This window comes from Monomorium pharaonis, chromosome 3, assembly GCF_013373865.1.
Source record: "Monomorium pharaonis isolate MP-MQ-018 chromosome 3, ASM1337386v2, whole genome shotgun sequence".
In the NCBI taxonomy this organism is placed as follows: domain Eukaryota; kingdom Metazoa; phylum Arthropoda; class Insecta; order Hymenoptera; family Formicidae; genus Monomorium; species Monomorium pharaonis.
Window position 1 is genome coordinate 17960524 of NC_050469.1, and position 27091 is coordinate 17987614.

General features: G+C 35.3%; 1 protein-coding gene and 1 long non-coding RNA gene across 11 annotated transcripts in view; both read right to left on the reverse strand.

The window, feature by feature from the left end:
* LOC105831072 (acetylcholinesterase) overlaps positions 1–27091 on the reverse strand; it is a 474599-nt gene that overhangs the window by 396956 nt on the left and 50552 nt on the right. The gene's annotated exons all lie outside the window — the stretch shown is intronic.
* Positions 5591–12170, reverse strand: LOC118644720. Its single transcript, XR_004962459.1, has 2 exons — positions 8847–12170; positions 5591–6908 (listed from the first exon to the last, which is right to left on the reverse strand). It is a non-coding gene; the product is annotated as an uncharacterized LOC118644720 (long non-coding RNA).

The following is a 27091-nucleotide window of genomic DNA, read 5'->3' on the forward strand; positions in this document are numbered from 1 at the left end:
TCCGTTTATTACTGTGCGCATCTGGGATTCACTCGTTTTTTCGGGACAATTACCGTAAATAACATAATAGAAAGTTTATTTGCGTCGCATGCACTAAGCATGCCCTAAGCATGCCTCTTCATTGAAGTGCGTAGAAACATGTAGGGGCATGCTTGGAACATGCGACGCGAACAAGAGAATGCGTCGTGCACGCTTAATCGGCAGGAATGGTGTCTGATATTGCATTCTTCAACGCCACAGGCTCAAAAAAGGTAGTTATGATGAAAGAGAAGATGTGATACCGATTCGCCGGTGTTCGTTTCACTCGCACTTGAGCGAGAGACGGCATTAGTATCGAGTGCGAGTGAAACAGATATTGGACACCGGCAAATCGGTACGTCTTCTTTCTCATTATAACCTATTTTTCTTGAGCGTACAGCGTTGGTAAAGGATATAACGTCGGACATCATTTCCGCAAGAATACTATGAGATTGCCAGAAATTTATATTAGAATCTATTTAAGAAAATTAAAGAAATAGAATAAAGGTTATTTTATTTTAGATTTAAGAATCTCCTATCGTACCTTAAATCTTTATAAAAGGATAACATCAAGATTATTTTATTCTAGATTTAAGAATTTTCTATTTAAGATTAAAATATATTCTTTGAAACACTAAATATGATTGGTTTTATATATCGATTCTATTTTATTCTAGATTTATTCTAGATTTATCCTAATTTATTCTAAGAGAATGCTAAAGTTGTCCTGCTTTACCGATAATTTTATTTCTTACTAATCTTTTAATTGCATTTACAGAATTAAAAATCCTTCTCCATTCTCTTCATATCATTACTTTTGTAGAAAAAAAATTTTTTTGTTCTTTTTGGGGAAAAGATTATTTTACTAAAATTTCATACATTTGTAGTGCTAAATTAAAATTATGCAACGTCCCGTCCGGATGGATAGCTTGTAGTAGCGCTTCGCTGCGGCAATCCCAACAGATAAATTTTAGACTCCAAATTTAACGCATCGGCGCTGCTCGCGCGGCGTCTACGGTCACGTATGCGCGCCGCCCGGCCCTCATTTTATTTTCTGTTGCGTACAATTCCCAACAGTGAGCTCATCATTATGCAATAATTTACGTGTATTCCCGGACGCGTCATGGGCAAATCCTCGCACAAATCCAGGAAGAGAAGAGCCTCGCCATCAGAAGATCGCTTAGCGAGTCTCGAGGCTAAAGTTTCTCGTCTTCTCGAAGTCTTATCGGTTAGGGAGGTTAGGACGAATTACTCATCGCCGCCCACCGATACAACTCTTTCTTCGCAGGATAAAGTAAATCAAGACACACCCGGTGAACCTTTTGAAGAAATCCTCAGCTCAGGAGGCAGTCTAGCGGCATCGCCTGCTAGTCAGGAAGGGTCGCGGGGTCCGCCGCCAGGTATGTTCTTGTAGCTTTCCGGCTGTAGTAAGACACAGTCAGCACTGAGGCATAACTAATTTCCTCTCCTGACTCTTCGGATATTCTTCTTCCTCACAGGCCCGGTTAACATTCAGACGATCGGGGGTGAACCACCTCATGCGTCTCCGGGTCCTGGGGTAGCGCCCTGCGAGGAGGAAGAGGCGGACACCCTCGCTACTGAGCTATTTGGGCCAGATCGAGTCATAACACAGGAATCTGTGTGGAATGAACTCCTTTTTCAGAGGTGGCTGAACCTCACTAGGCAGGGCCTCGACAGGGAAACGCGCTCAGCTCTTTTGAAAAAACACGTTCCCCCCGAGACGTTGGCTTATCTCAGAGCACCCAGGATGAATCTGGAATGTAGATCCGGTCTCAAAAGCCTCTCTATCATTAAGAGGGATGAATATAACAGCAAGATTCAAGACCAGCTGGGTATCGCTCTATACGCACTGGGAATATCTGAGAATTTCTCACACCTGCGACACAGGCCTCACTTACCTTTGAGATCCGCTCCGCAGTAGTACATGCTAACGAGGGGGCCTCAATTCTCACAGACTTGTTCTTCCGTCTGTCTCTCAACAGGCGAGCGCAGATTACCCCTGCCTTTAGCAAAATTGCTAAGAACACCGCTGAAACGATTTCAACGGATAACTTTCTCTTTGGTGTTTCCTTCGGAGAGGAGATGAAGAAGGCCAGCACGATGGAGAAGTCGATTACCGGTTATAGACTACCCTTCCGTCATAACCTGCCTTCTCAGTACAGTGAACCTTCCGTCTCCATACCTAAATCTGAGGAGAATATCTATCTGCAGGAGATCATCAGACTTCGGAATAGAGGAGCTATCGAGGCGGTTTCCGACTGCCAAGGACAGTTCATATCCTCATTCTTTTTAATCCAAAAATCCTCAGGAGGTTGGAGGTTTATTTTAAACTTCAAGCGGCTTAATGAATATATCTTAATCCCGCATTTCAAGCTAGAGAACTGGAAAACGGTTATCCGCCTGGTATTGCCCGGAGATTTCCTAGCATCACTAGATCTAGAGGACGCATATCTCTTAATTCCCATACACCCAGAGGATAGGAGATTTCTCCGCTTCAGATTCCAAGGCCAGCTTTATCAGTTTAATGTTCTGCCCTTCGGTTTGGCTTCGGCTCCCTTTGTTTTTACAAAGTTACTAAAACCAGTCCTACATTCCCTAAGAGAGAGAGGTCTCACTTCGGTTGTATATCTAAACGATTTTTTACTTATTGGCCGTTCTTACTCGCAATGCCTCAATAACGTTTCTACGACGGCGAAACTTCTTACTTACCTTGGATTTAGTATTAATAGACACAAGAGCTGTCTAATCCCGACACAGAAATGTCAGTTTCTGGGTTTCATTTTCGACTCCTTGGATTTCTCAATCTCGATCCCAGCAGTTAAAAGAATTAATCTGTTACAATTCACCAACGATTTATTGAGCATGAGATCGTGTCAAATTCGTTTACTAGCTAGCTACATTGGTTCGCTTATATCCATCTGCCCAGCGGTACAATACGGCATTTTGCATATGAAAACATTGGAAAGAACTAAATTTTTAGCTCTCATAGAGACAGGAGACAACTTTAACGCTCAAATGCGTCTTCCGTTTTCTATTCGAGATGATCTAACCTGGTGGAAGAACATTCTTTCAGACACCTTGCTGTGTAACTATATCAGATCCGGTAACTTTAGCTTAGAAATATTTTCGGACGCCTTCCTAACAAGTTGGGGCGCGATAAGCGGGAACTCGCGAACGCATGGTTTTTGGTCTCACCAGGATAAAAAGAATCATATAAATTATTTGGAATTATTGGCAGCATTTCACGCGCTACGATGTTTCGCGTCTCACCTAAGAGATTCGGAGATCTTGTTAAGATTAGATAACTCTACCGCCATTGTCTACATCAGTCGGATGGGATCGGTCAAATACCCACATCTATCAGATTTTACTAGGGACATCTGGAACTGGTGCGTAGAGCGTAATTTATTTATTTACGCCTCTTACATTCTGTCGAGTCAAAACTTTGAGGCAGACGCAGAATCTAGGGTTATCTCGGAAGATACGGAATGGTCGCTAGCCCAGAGATATTTTTCCATAATCGTATCCCATTTCGGGAAATTCGACGTTGATCTATTCGCAACGGCAATTAATGCCAAATGTACTCGTCTTGTCTCCTGGCTCCCGGACCCATTGACATACGCAATCGACGCCTTTTCTTTACACTAGAACACCTTTTATTTCTATACCTTCCCTCCGTTTAGCTTGATTTTATGAACCCTGCGGAAAGTCATCACTGACAGGGCAGAAGGCATTCTGGTGGTCCCTTGGTGGCCAGCCCAACCATGGTTTCCCCTGCTAAACCATCTTATTGTAGGTCATCCGATCCTCTTTGATCCCGATCCTAACATGTTATCATCTCCTTTCAGGAATGTACACCCATTATGGAATAAGATTTCCCTGACAGTCGTGAGGCTATCCGGCAAGCGTTTATTTCCAGGGGAATACCGGCAACAGCAGTAGAGGTGGTTCTGGCATCAATTTCGGGACCCACAATGGCCCAGTATTCAAAACCACTGAGGTTATGGTGGAACTATTGTCAACAGGAGAGGATCAACTGCTTCTCGCCCCCTATCTCAGGATTTCTCGATTTTCTCTCCCAGGCATTCAATAACACCAATTCATATTCGACCATAAACACATATCGGTCGGCAGTCTCCCTGCTTACGTCAGAGGAAGTTGGCTCACATTCTGCAGTGAAGAGATTCTTCCGAGGCGTCGCGACGCTAAAATCTCCTCGTCCCCGGTATGAGTTTATTTGGGACCCCACTCCGGTCATCTCTTACCTTGCCGGGGTTTATCCCCACCAAGATCTCTTTATAGGACTTATCCAAGAAGTTAGTGACTCTCCTCGCACTCACAACAGCGCAGAGATTGCAGACTCTGGCAGCTATACAGGTCTCCAACATTGCTATATCAGATCAATTGGTTATTAAAATTCCGGCCAGTCTTAAAACCTCCGGTATTGGTAGAATCCAACCCTTACTTACCTTTAAACCATTTCGGGAAAAACCGGAGCTTTGCATTTACTCGCTAGCCGTAGCTTATTTAGATTTTACGCGAGATCTTAGACAGGAAGATAATAACGCTCTTTTCATTTCCCTACGTTCACCCCATAATCCCGTTTCCTCGCAGACCTTAGGAAAATGGATTAAATCCGTCCTGGATAGATTGGGAATAGACGTGGGAATATTTTCCGCCCACTCAACTCGCCACTGCGTCGACGTCCTTCACAGCCAGCAAGGGCATCAACCTAGACGAGATCCGAAGGACAGCAGGATGGTCTAAGACCTCAGAGGTCTTTGCTCGTTTCTACAATTGTCATATTATAAACGACCCACACTTTCAAAATGCTATTCTCAATATGTCATAAGCATTCTCGGATTTCAAGTACAACAATTTTTCCTCGTACTATTTGTACACGTGAGAAATAAAAACATTTCGATGATCGGATATTGTTCTAGCAAATCTGGACTCTGAATGTCTACAAGTTATCCATCCGGACGAGACGTTGCATAATTGAATAGTTGAACGAACTTACCTACTGAAGTTCGACTCCAATTATGCTGTCCCGTCCGAATGGATACTCCCGCCCTTCGCACCCTCTTTCAATACCAGATTTGCACTTTGACAACAATGAGGGCCGGGCGGCGTGCACACGTAACCGTAGACGCCGCGCGAGCAGCGCCAATGCGTTAAATTTGGACTCTAAAATTTATCTGTTGGGATTGCCGCAGCGAAGCGCTACTACAAGTTATTCATCCGGACGGGACAGCATAATTAGAGTTGAACTTCACTAGGTAAGTTCGTTCAACTATTCAATTATTGTGTAAAAAATAGATTTTTGAGGACGTTTCTTGCGCACGTATTATTTGTCGCTTTTTTATACCTTTTTTTAAAAATGTAATTTTGTTGTGATTTCACTCATTTTGTAGTGACTATACATGAAGATTCATAAAACAATTTTAAAGTCCATATCATATAAAATTAAAGATTGAGACTATGATTGAATTAAAATGACAAAACAAAGTTATATTAGTTTTGTTTTCTTTTCTGATTATATTTTAATTCATTTTCATAATATGCCTATTACATCGTGGATTACATTGTGGAAGAAAAAACGGCTCTGCCTAATTTGAAGATTAGTATAACATTATGCTATACAATCAAATAAGTATATTACACAAAATTTTTATTTTTTTATGAAAATAAATATTTTGAGATAAGTTAATACTTTGTGTTATGGTTTTAGTTTTGGTGTTATTTTTAATTATTATATCAAAAGAAAGAGAAGAAGAAACACTTTATTTAAACTTAAAGTAGATGGATAGAAAAAGACAAATAAGCAGCAAGTAAGGAGAGAGAGAGAGAGAGAGAGAGAGAGAGAGAGAGAGAGAGAGAGAGAGAGAGAGACGCAGGGAGGATATAACATTGTCTAGTAATGTCTATACGTATAGTATGTGCATATACACATATGAGCCTGTATGTACATATGTATACAGGATGTCCCGCATAAGGTATGAAAGTCTTCATGGAAAGATAGACAGGATCAAGGTGAATGTAAAAGTCTAATTTTTTGATATCTCCAATGATAGCTTAGATAATAATTTTTTAAATTGTACTAATGAGAACGCGCCGAGGGAAGTGCCGAGTTATAGCCGCTCGAGTTATAGCTCGGTCCACTATGTCAAGCATTGGCTGCCGGCGGCGGGGGGAAAAGGAGAAGAAGCGCGCCATTGCTCGTGCTTCGCCACGCTTCTCTTTCTTCCCTCTCCCCAGCGCCGACAGCCAATGCTTGACACAGTGGGCCATCCTATACCTCGAGCGGCTCGCCGCTTCCCTCGACGCGCTCTCATTCATACAATTTAAAAAATTAATATCTTGGCTGTCATTGGAAATATCCAAAAACTATGGTAGACTTTTATTTTCATTCCGTCTCTTTTTCTATGAAGACTTTCACACTTATGCAGGACACTCTGTATATATGCATGAGTGTGTGTTTATTTTATTTCTCTCTTTCTTTCTTTCTCTCTCTCTCTCTCTCTCTCTCTTTCTCTTTCTCTCTTTTTGTGTAAGTAATTCTCTTCTCTAAATACTATATATATATATATAGTATAATTAACTCGAAATTAACAGTGTGTTTAATAGAATATGTCTTGATTATATTAAATATAACGTAGTTTTACAAAAAAATGAAACGATGAAGTGAACGGTTTATTTTTTTGCAATGTATTGAAATAGATAAAAAGAATGAAATCTTGTCTGAAACAATAACAACAAAGTATACAAGCTGTATCACCTAGCTGGCCTGCCGATGACGTAATCACAGGCTGCAATATCGCAAATATGTTTATATGGCTGCCTAAGGATTATTTGTCTTACAAGGGGACCTTACGGGTCATGGAACACCGATTTTTTTTATACTTATAGGATTTGAAGATCAGTACCCGGACTTCAATTTCCTAAAGCAGTACGACGCGCTTCTCAAAAATACTCGAGAAAATCGATTTTGAAGATTTCCGATATCTGTAAGTACAGAAAATTTTAACCTATTGTCAGAGCCGCTCGTAGCCGAGCGCACAGAGCTCTAGTTTCGTAAGCGCGGAGTCGCTGGTTCGATTCTCGCTCTGGCCTCAATTTTTTTTTCATAAGTTAATAAAGTTTTTTTTTTAATCCTATATCTTAACATTTATCAAATTGAAATGCTAATTAATTATTAAATATTTATTTGTTATTTTTTAAATAAAAATTAACATTTTTTTATTTTTAATTACTACTTGATTGAAAATGCGAATATTTATAATAAATTAAAATTTGGTACAAAAAATGGAAAACATTAAAGAAAATGAAATACTTTTTAAGAGATTACGAGTAAATACAAAAATAATATAAAAAACAAAAATAATATTTATAAAAATGGTTGTTTAATTTTTATGAGTTATTAATTCATGTATGTTATAAAATATATTAATAATAAATACATTTGACATTACTCGTCAGTATTACATGAGCCAATTTAATTTTTATTTAAAAAATAACGAATAAATATTTAATAATTAATTAGCATTTCAATTTGATAAATGTTAAGATATAGGATTAAAAAAAAAACTTTATTAAGTTATGAAAAAAAAATTGAGGCCAGAGCGAGAATCGAACCAGCGACTCCGCGCTTACGAAACTAGAGCTCTGTGCGCTCGGCTACGAGCGGCTCTGACAATAGGTTAAAATTTTCTGTACTTACAGATATCGGAAATCTTCAAAATCGATTTTCTCGAGTATTTTTGAGAAGCGCGTCGTACTGCTTTAGGAAATTGAAGTCCGGGTACTGATCTTCAAATCCTATAAGTATAAAAAAAATCGGTGTTCCATGACCCGTAAGGTCCCCTTGTTAGTCTATTTAGTAACTGTCATGTATTCTATGCAAACCGAATATATGAATAAGACACAGAAATATACCGATAAGAATCTTAGTCAAATCAAAGAACTAAAATGTAATTATTTAAATAATTTGTTGTTTCCGAAACAATTTATTATAATTAATACAATTATCTTCATACATTCACAAAAATCACATTTAAAAAATTGTTTATTTATAGTTAAATTGTAATTGTAATGTTATTATGTTTATTGTTCTTTTACATTACATTATTGATAGTAAACCTATTTTGCCTGTGTTTCACTTAATGCTCTTGGAACATACATTTATGTGCCGGCTTGTAATGGGAAATAAACGCGTGGCTCTTATGGAAATTGTGAATGTGGTCTACGGCCTTTAAGTTACCTAGGCTATCACCTGCCAAGTTGGCAAGCTTGAAATATTTCCATAAAAGCCATGCTTTTATTTCCCATTACAAGCCGACACATGATTATATGTTTCAAAAGCATTAATTAAAACACGGGCAATATGTTTATTATCAATAACTATATAAAAACAATCAATATAATTATAAATGTACCATTAAATCTTAACTGTAAAATAGCAATAAATATAATGCTATATTAAATTGATGCAAAGAAAATTAAGAGAAAAATATGGGATGACGTGTTGTATTATATTTGAGAAGTCGACTCGTAGTCATTTTGTAATCTTTCATCTCATGTATGCCTCAATGAAAAAAAAATGAGTTAGAAAATCAAAAATATTAATAAAAAAATTTTGAATGTGATCTTTGTAAATGTATGAAAAGAATTGTATTAATTAGAATAAATTGTTTCGGAAACAAAGTATTTATATACTTACGTTTTAGATTTTGATTTGAATAAAAGCTTTATCTGTACATTTCTGTACCTTATTCAGCTCGCACAGAATGCATGGCTGTGTAATGAACCTCCCGTCCGCCGGCATCACCCACTGCGCACGACCCGGCCGAACACCCGCCGGGCCGCAAAACGGGCACCGGCCCGTCCTAATCGCTGCATAAAAAGAGCGTCGAGACGATCATCGTCTCCGCTCCGCGCTTTTCCCTGTGCTCTCCCAGCCTCCACGGGAGCGAACGAGCACGGGGAAAACCGAAGATCCATGAGGATCTCCGATCCTCCACCCGGGCGGGTATAAAAGGCCGCTCCGGTGGAGGCTGCGAGACTTCTCGATCCGACCATATACTGGTACTCCGCTCTCGACCAGAATACGACCAAGAGAAGCTTCCTGCGACACGGTGATTAGGGTAGAGTGTTCTCTGCCTTAACCAAGAGCTTTTGGTACCGCTCGCATCTAAAACTCCTAGTTACGATCCCGTAGTAGAGGGTAGAGCGTCTCCGCCTTCGCCGAGAGTTCTCGGCTACGGATCTTCCTTAACACCTAATTGGCTCGAATACAGCGGGGTAGAGTGTTCTCCGCCTCCCTCGAGAATTCTCGAGATTGACGCCGGCGTTCCTGAGTTACGATAAAATCCGAAATCACCGCGTGATACGTCAAAACACACTGCGCTTCACGTCTCATACCGCGCACCACCGATCTCGAGGCTCTGGCAATTACCGCCCGCCGCACCGCACGCCTCACCGCGTCACGAAACTCGGCTTCCCGCTTCAGGGCATTGCCCGTCGGCTCGTCGCCGCACTCCCACCAAGATATTCACGCGACCGACGAATAGCTGTTCCAACCAAGCGACACTTTGTATATAGAATCTAACTGTAAATACTTGTACATACGTTCTTAAGAATAAAATATATTATAACGTTTTTATTAAACTCAATCGAATCGAGTCTACTGTCTCAGGGACCTTTTCTACACCTGATCCCGGCGAGCTAAAAGTCCGCATAGGAAATACGGTACGTTACAGCTGTTACTAAATAAACTAAGACGTAGAGGTCATTCTTGGCATCCATATTATTTCCGATATTACAGCCTGTGATCATGTCATCGGCAGACCAGCGGACTTTATAATTTGTAACTTTGTTGTAATTTTGTTGTTTCAGACAAGATTTCTCACTTTTTATCTATTTTAATAATCTAAAAAAGAAATGGTTTTACAATATCTTAATTTAAGAGCCACAGTTGCAATATAGTATTTTTTTAAATAAAATTATAACCCTTGTAACTATTCTCTTACTTGGCCTGCCATAAGATAGTAGCATACTTGAGAAACTAAAAGTACACCTTTAGATAATCATTTTGATATAAATTGTACTGCCAATTCTCTATATGATGGTTCACTGAATTTAAATTGGGATGAACCTCCATGAACTTATCAACAGTAGCATACACCGGTTTAGAAAAAAGAGAATTTTGGTGTAACAGCCAACAACTTTTCATAATAAAATTTTTTACTGCTTCTCTTGAAAATTTAAATAATAGATATGATAATAATAATATGATAATCTCGTCAAATGGCTTGTTCTTTCTTAAATCTTTTGTAAAAGTGTTCTTTAAAATAAAAAAAATAAATTTTATCCACTCCATAATTTTTCCCTTAAAAATGATAGGATGAAGTGATTGGTTTATTTTTTGTATTAGAAAGTATCCGTACAAGATGTTCCTCGGAATACTTTCTAATACAAAAAATAAACCAATCACTTCATCCTATCATTTTTAGGGGGAAAATTATGGAGTGGATATAATTTGTTTTTTTTTATTTTAAAGAGGATGAGAAGATTGAAGAAGCAACGTCGACTAATTGGAGGAGTAGGAGATAGGTTGAGAGGGAGCAAGAATGGACGGAAGAGAATAGTGGATGGGTGACTACGGATGAAGGATCCCGGCAGGTGGCGTTATGTTGGAAATGGCTTGAAGCAGATGCAATGGTAGCAGTGAGAGGTGATTGGCGGAGAGATATCGACAGAACACATTTGAGACTGACTGCTGAGAGGCGAAAAGGAGAAACTAGTGAGTGGTGGAGGAGTGAGAGAGGTTGAAAAGAAAAAGGTGGAGAAGATAAATAGCTGGAGGAAGAGAGAATGGAGGATTTGATAAGGGAGGTAACAAGGATAAGGAGGTGTGTAGAGGAGATAGTGAAGGTTTTGAAAACAAGCCGGTTAGTGGAAAGAAGAGAGAAGAGAGAGAAGGCGGAGATGAGAGAGGGAGAAGAGGAGACGAAGGTAGAGGTAGTGAAGAGAGAAAAGGAGAGGAGAAAAAGAAAAGAAGGTGGGAGAGGAAAAGGCAGAAACAGTGATCGGGAAATCAGGCAAAGGCAAGAATGGAGTTGTCAAGATATAAGAGTTGGAAGAAGTTGGAGAAGAGGACGGATGAGGAGGACAAGATTATGTGGGGTGGAAGGATCTTACAATAGAGGAGAGGAGGATGAGGTGGAGGATTTTAGAGACGGCAACAAAGGAAAGGACGAACAGTAAAAGGGTGGAGGTTTCAAATAAGGAGTTATGGGTAGAGGAAAGGAAATAGAGTTAGGATGGAGAAAGGGGGAGATGAAGGGAGGGCAATGGGGAATAGAGAAGGATGACAGGAAAAAAAGAAAAAGGGGGAAAAGGAGGAGGAAAGGTGAGGAGGGAGGCGAGGTGAGTTTAGAGCGGCCGCGAAGGAGGAGAAGAAAGAGGAAAGGAAGGAAAGTAAGAAGGATAGGCGTGGAGGGGGAGAGAAATATTATTAGTAAGGTCGCATAAGAACAGGTGGCGAAAAGATTGGTGGATTGTTGTAGATATGTTGATGATGGTAGTGGGGAAGAGATAAAAAAAGAGGAAGTAGAGAGCCGAGAAGGGGAGGGTAGTGATATTTGTGAGATTGCATAATGGCCAGGGCGGTAGGGTTAAAAAAACTATATTTTGTATATTGAAAACATATACCTGATGATAAAACTGCAAATCCCGAGGGAACGCAGTTTAATGAAGTAGTATCTAAGTATAGTAAATAAAATATAATTAATATTAATAAAAGGTATAAAAGTACATAAAATACTTTAAAACTAAATTACATTTATTTTTATTATGTTACTAGAACATTGTAATTAGAACATTGAAAGAAGTAAATTAGAAACTTAAATTATAAAAATTATATTAATTGAACATTTTACAAGACAGTCAGAAAACGCTATGCCAAATTAATTATCAATCAAAAATTAACTATTTAAAAATTTCATGTGTGCATAAAGAAGATATATACACAAGAATAGGAATACAATAAAAAAGCATATACTTTCGCGATATAGCATCTCTCGATTGCCCTTTTAAAATGTTTAATTAATATAATTTTTATGATTTAAGCTTCTAATTTACTTATTTCAATGTTCTAGTTACATAATAAAAATAAATTTAATTTAGTTTTAAAGTATTTTATGTACTTTTGATTATACCTTTTATTAATATTAATTATATTTTATTTACTATATTAATAATAATTTTTGGTTAATATAATAGTTTATTATATGTTATGATATATAATAATTAAATTAGTTATATTTTAATTATTTTAAACTTTTTAAAGCTTTTATTTCTGTACCTTTTTTATTTTTCGGGGTGATTTACATTTTTATTTAAAAACATTTTCTTTATATTATTTTATTTTTAATTTCTTTCAGAATATTTGTACTTGTTAAAATTATTTTATTTTTAACTTTTTTGTAACTTTTTTTTTTGTGATTAAATTTTATGGTTCTTTACATATTATCTTTAATTTCATTTTTTATCGTAATTTTTTAACTGCATTTTTAAAATATATCCTTTATTTTACTTTTTAAAATATTTGTTAATTTTTTATTAGACTAGCTTTTAGCTACAGTCGGGAGTATTTTTTCTTAAAAACCTTTTTTATGCTGCACGTTTATTTGGTGTGAAATTGTTTCTTAATTATTATTAATTTTTTACTTCTAGAACAAGAGCTAATCATATTACAAGAGCGCTCTATTTGTTTGCTGAACGCGCTCATTGATGTGTGCAGTCAACGTTCCCTGGTTTCAAGAGAACACGCTTAGCTTATGTATAGTGCCAAATTACTAATTGTACAAAAACTATCGTATGCATTAAAAAATATTAATATCTTGGTTGATTAATTACAGCCCTTCCACTTTTCTAAGGAATATATACTTACGTAAAAAAAATAATAATTTGTAAAATTATCATATTCTGTCTAATATTATTGTTTTGTAATATTACAAGAAAAATTTTATATTTACATACAATCTGTAAAATACTTTTAACTTTGTAATCTTCCATAAAATATAAAAGATTATTTACACAATAAAAAAGTAAAAATAATATTTTTTGTAAAAGTGCATGATTTTATACATTTCCATTTTTTATTGTGTAATTATTACACTTAATAGCACTGGTGCGAAAAAATCAATTTTTTTCATTACCAATCTACAAAATTACTATAAAAATGTAATGTAGAAATGTTTTTATGGAGGAGCAAGTCTTTCTTAAGAAATTACATGATATCTCTGCTTTACTTAAAGTTGCAAACCTATATGGTACAGAGAACGCGTGGGCGAGATGCCAGGGCAGATCTTCGCTCTCCCCCTACATCCGCGCATTAATTTTTGTAAAGCACGCATAAATTAATAAATTTTCTTATTTTAAAGCACGCAAAAATGCGTGCTTTATAAAAATTAATGCGGAGATGTAGGGAGAGGGCGAAGTCTATAACTGTTATTAAACCATTGTCCCTCCATAAAAACATTTCTACATTCCATTTCTATAGTAGTTTTGTTGATTGGTAATAAAAAAAATTAATTTTTCGCACCAGTAACTATTAATATAGACATTTACGTAAAATTAATGTTGATTCACTGTTAGTTAGTTCAAAAAATAATTCTTACTCAATATAACAAGTTTTAAATTATGAAGTTGCAAAATTCAAGTCTCATAAATAGTTTTCAATTTTGCACTGCTTATTTTTTATAATAATAAAAATATAAATGTAATAGCAAAATTATTGTTTCAAAAATATATGACAAGTCGACTTTCTTCCAACAATATTGCTGTATCAATATTGCTGTAATCATTTCTTCTAGACATACGCATTTCTTTTCAAACAAATAATTTGTCAAACTAAAAATGGAAATATGACTTTAAGAACCATATGAAATGCAGTTTCATTAGTTATAGTTACTTTTATTTAGCTACTAAGGTATCTCCATCCACTAAAGTTACAATTTGTAATTTTTTATTATTTCAGCAAATTTATTTATATTACTTGAATCATTTGCATCAAAAACGTAAATATATCATAAGTAAGTTAAAATAATGAAGAACTTCAAACACCAATTAAACTAAATTATTAACAGTTTCGCTGTTCCTAATTTATAATAGTTATCTGTAATTAAATATATTTATATTTAATTACAGCTATCATAATTATCAATATAATTGTTAACATATGATAATTAGGTTATGTCGAAAATGAATAATGCGAACGAAAAAAATATATGTTTATTAGACAATTAACGTTATACACAAAATAGGTCGTCCTATATCATGTTATGATGTTAATAATATTTGCAGATTATTATGTATTTGATAATATCAACATTTCTTTTGTCATTACCTACAGCGTATTTTATTATTTAAATACAGACATATTAAACATTATTACACTACACCACTACGCACCTATATGCCCACAAGCATTAAATTCACATATTGACTGTATTTTAATACTTTTATACAGAATGACATCAATTATAAAAAAACATATTACAAAGTACTTTTCAAAAAATTATATATTACTACTATAAGACAACTGCTTCTGTACATAAATTTTTTAAAGAAATCTTTTTCGGTAATTCTTTTGAACCACAACTCCACAGCCCACAAATGGGCTGAAATTTTTTGTAGTGGCTTCTTATGGTTAAAAGGTAATGTAAATAACAATTTTTAGTCGGGGAAGTCCAAAAAAAGTTATAAACAAAAAAGATTAAAAAATGTTTTTCCATGGTTTTCTGATTAATGTAGAATGAAATTCGTCCTCCCAGGGATACATACACACATATACACATACACACGGGGAGTGCAAAGGGGGCCTTTGCCCTCCTCCTGTAGCCACCCCGTCGGTAAAGGTGCCCTAGGTAGAAGTGCACAAAAGTAGCGTACGTATACATAAACAATTGACTGTTCGTAAGCATTGAATTCTTTATACAAGACAAATGTGATATTTACAATGTGTCACATTTGCACAGTATTATTCAAGACAAAATGACGTGTAACGGGTGCGAAGTTTCCGTCATACATGCTATAACCATGTTTTAAAGTAGAGAGTAAAGCATCAGATTTTTGCAAAATCAAGGAGGGCCGGTAGGGGTGCCCTGGGCCGAAATGCACAAAAGTGCATATTTTGTTGAGAAATAACTATGTCATTTAAGTCGTAATTTATCATCAACAAAGTACGCACCGTACTTTTGCGCACTTCTGCCCAGGGTACCCCTACCGACGGGGCGGGTGTGGGAGGCAGGCCGAAGGCCCTTGCACCTTCTCGTGTACGCGCGCACGCGCGCGTGTGTGTGTGTGTGTGTGTGTGTGTGTGTGACTACAGCATAGAAGTGTCGGTTAAGTGTACTTCTCGATCATGTTAACTGTCACTGTTTAGTATTATTATTATCATACGAATTTGTGTTAATTACTTTTTAATAAATGTCGAGCGCGGCCTAAAACCTTCACAACATTACTCAAGATGATGACTTCGATAAATAGGTGAAGGACATTGAAATCGGGGGTGGCTTTACGCTTTAAGAATGTTTATTGAACTTTTATTGTAAAAAACTTTGTAATAAATGACGAGCGAAGATTAAAACTTTTTGTTCGTTACTCAGAACAATATCCTTGACAATATATATCAAGGTCATTGAAATCTGTGAAATCGCCTTTATTGTGCATAATTACCACGTATTGCATTTATGTATCTTCTACTTTGCATACGATATAATATGATGTCCAACACAAAAAAACAATAGATGATTACATAATTTTCTATTTAATTAATTAAGAAAACTAAGTTGTCCTTTAAATTTAAGTTTTTTTTTAAATAAATATACCTACAAACTAGACTGCCATTATTCAAAATAATTTTTACATATTTCTTATAATATTGTAAGAGTTTTCATTATGAAGATTATATATCAATTAAAAAGAACTATAATCGTTACACACACACACACACACACACACACACACACACACACACACACACGCACGCACGCACGCACGCACGCACGCACGCACGCACGCACGCACGCACGCACGCACGCACGCACGCACGCACGCACACACGCACACACATACGCACTTGATTAACACAATCATACTTGATTAAACACGAACAGATGCGAAAAATATTATTTAGTAAGTCTATTAAAATAATATAAAAAAATAGTAAATTAGTCTTTTCATTTTAAATGTTATCTGTATCATTGCCTAATTACTTCATATTGACAATTAATTTTTAATCGGCAGTTCTGGTAGCCGCCTGAAGAATTCTATCGATGATTATTAGCACTCGAAGCTGTAAGCTGCGGAATAAAAAATTTCTTTAGTTGAAGATACAAATTCGAAAATTTTCTAACAAGGGGACCTTACGGGTCATGGGTCATCGATTTTTTTCATATTTATAGGATTTAAAATTATAGTCAAAATTGCAATAAATAATGCGAAAAAAGACATCTATTAGATGTCTTAAATATCTATAGCTTCTGAATAACTAGCAGGGATATCTAATGGATACGCACACATTATCTACATATCCATATCCACCAAACAGCTATCCATTAAATATCCATGCGTTGTCCACATATCCACGTCCACCAAACAGCTACCAAAGATATTTATTAGATATTCACGCGTTGTCCACATATCCACGTCCACCAAATAGCTACCAAGGATATCTGTTAGATATTCATGCGTTGTCCACATATCCACGTCCACCAAATAGCTACCAAGGATATCTATTAGATATCCATGCGTTGTCCACATATCCACGTCCACCAAATAGCTACCAAGGGTATCTATTAGATATCCACGTGTTGTCCACATATCCACGTTCCCCAAATAGCTACCAAGGACATCTATTAGATATTTACATATTGTTCACATATCCACGTCCACCAAATAGCTACCAAGGATATCCATTAGATATTTACGTGTTGTCCACATATCCACGTCCACCAAACAACTACTAAAGATATCCATTAGATATTTGGCCGCCGCGCACTTGCCAGCCGAGTAGTGCGCGGCGTCGCCGATAGAGCGACCGTGCAACTCGGAAGTAAGATACAACAACCACGCTATATAAGGATCACTCGCAGTGCAAGAAACAAGTCTAAAATTAAACTTCCCCAGCGACAAGAGTGTTTCTGTGGTAACACAGAATCTCTCAGAGCATGCTCGACGGGCCTTCACCCATTTTTGATGATTTTTATGACATCCTCCCACACACAACATAATATGTATTACATATCTAATGAATATCCTTGACAGATATTAGGGATATCCATGAATATATAGGAAATATCCATTAGATATGTAATACATATTATGTTCTATGTGGGCTAATTTTGTCATATTATTGAAGTATATGCTAATAATCTTTCATTTTTTAAGAGAGCATTACATTTCGTGAGCTGCTGCAGCTGCGTTCATTACAATAGAAACATTGTAGCATCTGTAAAAAGAAGAATTGGAGAAGTCAATCTGTGATATATCTCATGAGCAAGTATATATTATTCAAAATTTGGAACATTTTATGTAACTCTAAAGGAATATCATTTATTCTTGAATATTGTTATTTTTTCAAAAATTTGTAAGAAAGAAAAATAACAAAGAGAAGAAGAACATAAGAAAGTTATAGGAGTAAAAAATAAAAATTCTAGAAAATTTCAATAATCAACGTTATATGTATACATTTCGAGACGAAGACGATAATATGATTCTTGTAGATATGAACACCCGTAATATTTTTGTAATATTATTAAGTAAATTTAATTCTAGTAATTACTTACGGATTTATTTATTTAATATTTAGGTATGGAGTACTAAATATATAAATACACAGTCAATAAACTGAGGTGTAAAGAAACATCGCTTAGATGCATCCAGATATCACTTTGAAGAACAAAAACAACATTGATATCTTTTGATTAAACAACATTGGCAAATAAAAGAAATTATTAATATTAAAAATATGTTTATATTTAAATATATATTGTTATAAAATCTTCATATGCGTACAAATAAGTGTATCTAAATAAGCGAACACAACTATAACTTCTAATGATAAAATATTTTATAAGTATTATTTGAACCGATTTTATAATAAAATATTGAAAACATCAACTTTTTTTATTTCATTTTTTTCATTTGTCTTATATATTTTATTATTTTGTATCATTAATTTTGGATTCTTTTAATCTAATCTTTCTTTACTAACTTTTTTGTTTCCTTTTTTTCTGTTTTTTTTTCTCTTATAAATTTTTGGAGAAATAATATTCAGGAATAAATATTTTTTACAGTCATACAAAATGTACCAAACTTTGATTAAGGGGGCCGTCTACATTAGGAGGCCAAAATTTAGCACTTATTTATGATTTTTTTCTAATGAAACTAAGCAATGGATCTTTTTGCGATTTTTTTCACTTATTGTGCATGTCTTTAGATACTCAAAACAATTTTTATTATAAAATTTTATTTATTTAATTATAAGTTGTAAGCAAAAATGTACAACTGCCTTAAAAAATTTCTTTCACACTGCGTACACGATAACATCCAGTAGAATCGACTGAAAGGAAAAAACCGAAGTTTTTTGTAAAGTTTATGAGTATAGCTTCTAAGTGAACCTAAGAAAGCCATACATTTATTACAAAAAAATTATAAAAATGGCATTTAAAAAAAAAATTAATTTTTTGTGAAAAATTTTTGACTTTTTTTTAAATAACTTGTTTTTGTTAATGACTTTTAATTTATATTTTAGGTTCACACAAAAGATAATTTAATTTAAACCTTTAATTTAAAAAAAAATAGAAGTGGATCCGTCGATTAGTTTTTTTTAATCGTGTACGCAGTTTCGAAAAAAGTGGTTTCGAGAAAATCGCGTTTAAAGTTTCCAATCAAAGAAAAAGGTTGATAAAAGCTTGCTAATGATTGTTTATCCGTACTTTTCGATTAATCTACTATCCCTGCTCCATATAAATGTCCTCATACAATTCATTCTTCTCCAACAGCCATTGTTTGTCGTAAGTACGCGTTTCCTGTGCAACAGATCTGCTACGACGATTTTGGCTAATCGTGCGATTTTTGTTTATTCTATCCGCAACATCTGTGCATACTGGTCCAATAATTATTTCCACGCATGACATGATTCTTAGAACCGACAAATAGGCTCCATTAAAAATTCCAGCAGCTATGTAGGCAGCAATTTCAATGATTTTGCAACCGCAATGGAAGTGTTTTGAGGCCAGTTGCCAAATCGCATTAATGCCATTTGCCAGTCGCATTAAAACTTTCATTTTGTGTATACCCACCTAAACACCTCTCAAGTAATTCTTTCCGAGCAGGCAATGTACCTTTTCAAAGACCGTTAGGGATTTTTACTTGCTGTCCCGTTCGGAGCGCTCGGGACATGCACACTGCACGTGCTCATTTTGGCCTGATACAATTTGAATCTATACTTGGGACTTCAGGAGCCTGTTCTACGGATGAAATACTATCGATTTAAGCAAGAAAAAAAATCGAGTTTCTTTACCCTCTAATGTAGACGGTCCCCTTAATATTTGTTTACAATATTTTAAGAATCCATTTTTTCATTCCTTTGACAGATGTCACGTACGTCTATTGTATCAGTGAATGAAGCTGTAGCAGCTTTCGAAATGTATAGTAATGTTTTTTTTGAAAGACAAAGAGTTACCAGAGTATACTTCAAAAGTATGGCAAGATATTAGTGATTGTTTAAATAATAAATGGAATTTCCGTATATAAATGTCCGTAAAGATAGAAGAAAAGTTTTTTCATAAATGAAATTAAACTTAGAAATTGAAGATAAAGGACTTGAAAAGTACAATGATACGAATGATGCGATGTCCTCATTAGATACTGAAGAATCAACTATTGCATTGGATTCTTCAAAAGAAATTATGGCCGATGAATTCTGGCGACAATTTAGATTACCATGTGCATATGTCTTCAAAAGAGCTAAAGTTTTTTTCCGACAAACGTTCACATTTTATAATAATTAATGGAAAATGCAAAAGTGAAGGATGTGGATCTCCTTTTACTGCTTATGTTGACACAGAACCGAAGAGAGGAGAACATTTGATAATGCGCATCGCAATGCATCATTACAAAAGATACTTTTACAATTCCACATGAAAAAGTAAAACGCCAACTTCGTTTCTATAAACGACAGATAGTTGGTAAAGATTTATTATTTAAAGGAGTCTCAAATTGGCGGAGAAGATTAGCCACGCAAGAAATGAAAATTGATGATATTGAACCTCCTTTTTTACATGAATCATCTGTTCTTCGTAAAGTGAAACAAGAATGTCATGACAAAACTTTAGATGTTGGTCCAAAAGATGGCAAAGATCCAATTTATACTATAAAAAATATGAAACATACCTCTGTACTGCGGTAGTACCCTGGTGAAAATGTAAAATTGGAGCGTAAGTCGAATATAAAGGAAGAGTAATAAAAGCGTTAACAAACCTTCTACGAAGCGTAAATTGAAACAATGAAATGTAAAGGAAGTGTTAACGCTTCGACTTACGCTCTTACGCTCCGATTTTACATTTTCATCAAGGTATACATGAAATTATGTTAGATAAAGTCTGTGTGCATTATAGAACTCCAACGTAAATGCATGTATATAAAGAATATTGTCGAAAGAATACATATAGAAGAATTGCTATGGACGCAACAGGAAAGTTTATTTCAAAAATTAAAATTACAGATGATTTACAGAGTGGTCACATATTTTTATATGTCATAGTTATAAACATTGAAGGATTAATAATACTAGTTAATGAAATGTTTTCTAAAAAGCATGCCACTAATACAATTGAATATTGGATTAAAGAATAGTTACGTATGGGTGCAAGTAAACCAGAAGAAGCAATTTCTGATTATTCGAGAGCACTTTTAGGAGCAGTGACATCTGCTTTTAATCGAATGACTATTAAAGAATATGTTTCAGCATACTTTTTCGTCATTAATAGTCACAATACCAAAATTAATCGACCAGCCGATACATATATAAGAGTTGATGTGGCCCATTTAATAAAATTCGTTTGTCGTTAGAATTGTTTTAATAAAAAACATTCTGATATAAAATCATTTTTTGTAAGTTGTGTTGCACTTATGGTAAGTTGTCAATTATTCGAAAAATTTGAATTGATTTTATTACTTACATTAACTGTTAGTATTCAACAATATGAAGGATGCTATAATACAGGATTGCCTTCACTAGCAGAAGAAACTAAGAAAAAAAAAAAAGATTATATTGCAACAGAATTTCATCATACAACAGAATTTCATCATACAAATGTTGATGTTGATCATATAGAAATCAACAATGAAAGAGAAGAAAATAATAATCCAATTGACATCATTAATGAAAAGAATAATTATGATGACAATATTTATCGTTGGATTGAGAAGCTAAAAATACAAGCAGAAATAAATAGTAATAAAAAAGCTTCTTGTTTAAATGCTTTTTATTTACCTGAGTTTTATAAACAAATAACAAGATTATGTTTAGAATTTCCATTATAGTCTAGAGTTTTAGCTCCTATATTTAAATCAAAACATGTACGTGCAACATCAAATTGTGAAACGTATTTTAAAGATTTACGTGAATATATTTTTAAAAATATGCAAACTCCTATGCGTGCAGACAAGTTTATCAAGATGCATTTACAGTCTATTGACGGAACTAAGAAATTAGCATCTGCTGCTATTGTAACTTCTAATATAAATAATACAAACAATACAAGTGAAGATAATAATAATAATGATACGAGTTATGATAATAATAATAATAATAATAATAATAATAATAATAATAATAATAATAATAATAAGAGGTAGTTCTCGTCTTCCAGCTCCCTAAAAGAACCACAAGTTCCAAGAAAAGTTTTGAATCGAAATTCCTTCCCTGATCTGTATTAACCTCTAAGGGAACTCCATGTCTGGAAATCACCTGATTGACAAAAATTTCCGCTACAGTTTTTGCCCTAATGTTCTTAAGAGGGAAAGCTTCCACCCATTTAGTGAAGCAATCGATGATAACAAGCAAATATTTATTTCCGGCTTTAGAAGAACGCAAAAGGCCCAAAATATCCATTTGAACTCGAACAAATGGAGCTCCCACATTATAAGGGAGATCTCCCTTTTCCCGAAGGACCTCTCTTGGAAATGCAGACCTTGCAGATTTGACACCACTCCTTAACGTCTTGTTTGCAAGTAGCCCAGAAAAATCGCTTCCGGATTCTATCTATTTCTATATGATAGATTCTATCATATAGTTTTATTGACGCCAAAATGTCCTCCCGTTGGAGAGTCATGAGCTTCCTCCAAAATTTGAGTTACTCGCCTACGAGGGACTATAAGTTGAAGAACATTGGATTTAAGATCAGGAGCCGTCCATCTTCTATATAAAATTCCATTCTTTAAACTTAGGGCGTCCCAATAATTCCAATAAATTTGAGCCGAAATGTCTCCGTCATCCAGCTCCGACAGAGCAGAACGCACTCCTGCCTCCTTGGTACGGTAAAAGATAGAAATGGTCGTATCTTCCTTCTGTTCCTTACGCTATTCCTCTAAAAGATCTCCTGAAAAAGAAATTTGAGCAACAGTAATTCCCTTTCCCCTAATGTTCCTTTCCTCTACCCTAGAGCACTAATCACAACCGCTCGATTCGCAAAGACGTCTAGAAAATCCGTCGGCATTTTTATGAATTAATCCTTTCCGGTGCAGAATTTCGAAGTCATATTGTTGAAGTTTCTCCAGCCAACGTGCCAATTGCCTGTTCAAATCTTTAAAAGATAACAACCACTTTAAAGAAACATGATCTGTCCGAATTAAAAATTTCCTCCCAAGAAAGTAATGCCGGAAAGACTTTAAAGATTCTACAATTGCCAACAATTCGTGACGTGTAACACAATAGTTTCGCTCGGTTTTGCTGAGAACTCGACTGAAATGAAGCAATGACCTTTTCCTTTCTTTCCTGTTTTTGAGAAAGAACTGCTCCTATCCCAAGATTAGAAGCATCTGTTTCTAAAATAAATTTCCCTTTCTCTTTTGGAAACACAAGTATAGGAGAAGAAGATAACTTAGGTTTCAATTCCTTAAACACAGAAAGACAACTTTTTTCCCAGACAAAAGAAATTCGATTTTCCGTACGCGTATATAAGGGTTTGGCCAAAGTAGAAAACCCTTTAACAAATTTTCTGTAATATGAGCAAAATTCGAGAAAGCTCCTTAATTGCTTTTTATTATGCGAAACAGGCCATTCTTTTACAGCAGCTATCTTTTCGGGATCAGTTGTAATACCGTGTTCGGAAACAATATGACCTAAATATTTAACATTTTTTTCTAGAAAATTACACTTCTTTGGGTTAATTTTCAAATTGACTTTTCGTAAACGCGAGAAAACCTTTTTTAAATTTTCAAGCATCTCAGAGAAACTTTTTCCATAAATGATAACATCATCGAGATAAACTAAACAAATTTTATAGAGTAAACCGTGTAAAACTTTCTCCATTACACGCTCAAAAGTCGCAGGAGCATTACATAAGCCAAAAGACATCACCGTAAATTGCCAAAGCCTGTTTCCGATGGAAAAAGCTGTCTTTTCTCTATCTTCAGGACAAATTTTTATTTGCCAATAACCACATTTTAAATCTAAGATGGAAAACCAGATGTTACCTGAGAGCTGATCAAGTATGTCATCAATCCTGGGAAGAGGATACGAATCCTTCTCAGTAACCCCATTCAATTTTCTACAGTCCACACAAAATCTTATACTTCCATCTTTTTTCCGGACTAAAACTGCGGCAGACATCCCTCCTCAATTACGCCTTGAGCTCTCATCTCCTCAATAATTTTATTAACCTCCGCGCATTTGAATGGGAATACGCCGAGGAACCTGCTTAATAGGAAGAGAATCTTTTACATTAATAACATGCATACCTATATTACAGTTCCCCGCGACAATCAGAGAAAACATTCTGAAATTAATTTATGAAATTGGCAAATTCAGCTTTTTCCATCTCATTCAAATTATGAGAATTTTTCTCAACAAGTTCCTTCAAGAAAAGAGGATTCTTTTCTACAGATTCAATAATTCGAGAACAACAAAAAGAAACACTTTTATTCAAACTTTCTGAACCAAAAGCAGCATCGAAAATTCTCTGTAAATTGACAATTTCAAGAAAATCCGCTCCCAACAAACAATTATTTTTAATATCAGCAACAAGCGTTGGAACTTCCAAAGAAAATTTCGCCAATTCAATCTTTACAAAAACTCTGTAATTTACAGGGACTGTCTCCCCTGTGGGATATTTAAGAACATAAGATTTCTTTTTTAACTTTTTACTTTCTTTTTTTACAAACTTACAATTCACAATAGAAACATCGGAACCCGTATCAATCTTAAAGGAACAAGTTTTTCCTTCCAATCTTCCATAATAAATAAATTTTTCCTCTCTTACAAAATTAAAAAAACAACTTCTCATACGTCTAATCATCGGAGCATTTTTCGCGGAAATTGAACTCGCTCCGGGAAGTTCAACTAAACCCGATTTTCCCCTTTCATTGGGCATTTAAACCGGAAATGTCCGATTTTCCCACAAATCCAACACTCTTTAGAAACCTTGTTCCCGAAACGTTTCTTTTCTTTCCCACTATCTTTTTCTTTTTTGTTTCCTCCGAAGCAGCTTTCTTTTTAAAATTAAAATTTCGCTTTTTAATAAGAATCTGCTCCTTCGCGTTTCTCCCCAAAAATAATCTTTAAAGTTTTTGCCCTTTCAATCGCAGCATAAAGAGAGGAAATCCCCTCCAATTGCAAAGTTTTTTAAATATTTTCATCTGAAAGCGCCGAAATAAATTGTGCGCAAGCTATCTTTTCGCGCACCGCGTAAGAACATTCAAGGTAAGCGAAGTGAGAAAGTCTCTCTAATTCTGCTCCTAGAATAGCAAAATCTTCCCCGAATTTTTGTCTACGGTTTGCAAACCGGCGTATAACAACTTTGAGAGGAACGCGTCTCCCCAAAGCGTAATTCTAACCTGGATTTCAATTCCGAGAATTCTAAATTTTCGAGATTCTGAACAGACTCCAAAACAGAACGTGCTTTACCCCGCAGACAAGAAGCGAGAGCGCTTAAAGAGTCATTTCAAAGATTCGCACGAGCAATTAAATCAAACTGCAAGAGAAATTCCCGTAGCAAAACTGTTCCATCGAAAGTATCGGGCTTTAACTTAAAACCGGACTCTAAGCGTTCGCCTCTTTCGCCCGCGGAAACGCGAGCCGAATTCGCACGACTCCGCGTCACCTGCGTCACCACTTTCACGATTATTAAAAAGACTTAGCTGTAATTGAGAACGAAGAATCTATAGCTTCTCGTCCCGTTGTCTCTGTTGTGCGGAGAATTCCTCTTCTCTGCGCAGCCGCTCCTCGCGCAAAGAACGCATCTCCGCAAGCAGTTCCTGAAGAACTTCTATTTGAGCCGCAGCAGGATTGGTTACCGCTGACTCCAATGCATGTACTCGTTTCCTTGTAAAAAGCATTTTCTCCGCGGAAGAAGCAGCAATCAAATCCGAGTGAGACGGGGTTCTCATAACCATAGCTCGTTTGTGTCGCCAGTCCGTTAAGACCGGACGAGCCCCCTAAAAATGTTGCGCTCACGCACTCTTTCCCACTTGCGACGCAGTTACGCAAAAGAAATAGCCGGCTGTTTTGTTTAAACTTGCAACTTTATTCTCTCGTAAAGTTACACTATAACCGTACACGTCCGCTCGGCTCGAAATCTCAAGCTCAACTCTCCCTTGACAACGCGTCAACATCCGTAGTCAAGGGACAACGTTCATGTTCCACGGAGAAATCCTGATGCACCGAACGATCTTCCGACTCGGGCGCAACAATATTATAACTTCAACAAAATGAATTATTTAAAAGAAAATAAAATTTGCGGAATTTTTTTTTGTTACATAATTTACGGTGTATATATTTAACTCCTCTATTATGAGATTATTATTGTCTACTTAGTCTACTATGTCAGTGTTGACATTTTAATGTAATAATATGCTTGTAATTGCACACTTTTAAATAAAACTGTCAGTTTTGTTTTTTCTTAGAGTAATTATATTCCATACACATTATTTGTAATATAATTTTTTCATAAAAAATTTTTAATATATAAAAACATAGACAGATATACATACATTTTATAAAGAAGAAAATACCCTTCTGTTATTTAAACTTATGGCAAATTTTGTAATTTACATATATACATTAATTCATAGTTTAATATTGATATAAATTTTTAGCTGGTGTAATAGCATATACTAATCAACATTACATTGCATATATAAGAAGAATACATGGTACATGGACAATATATAATGATATGATGAACTCAGAGAAATATTGTAATGAAGAATATAAGATAGAACCGCATGGAGCAATATACATATTAAGTTCACAGAAATAACACACACACACAAACACACACATGATGTACAAAATCCGACCGTCATTCTCCACGTGGTGCACATCGGGTCACTTTGATGACAGCGGTATGATTGAGTTAAACACGAATAAAATCAATGTGCAATATCATATTGATACTCAAAATTCATGATATTAAAAAAATACCGTATTTATTCGCTAAAATGCCCTAAAATGCAGTGCAAATTTCAAATTCGTGTGCAATCAACAGAAAACATCGTATCGACATGTTCTTTTTTTAAATTACTTAGAAAAGAATGAGCTTTAAGAATCTGGTTTAATATTAGCCAGATTTTAACGAGAAACTTGTGAAAAATGATAACAAACTTTTACTTTTTTCAATTAAAAAAAACATGTTTAGTTTTCATGCTATACAAAAGGCTCGCACTTAACAAAACTTTCGCCTAAGGATTCTCAAAGTAGAGTCTTTGCCCTTTAATTTAAAGAAAAGTACGTGTAATTTGGATAATTTTTCGCAAAGTT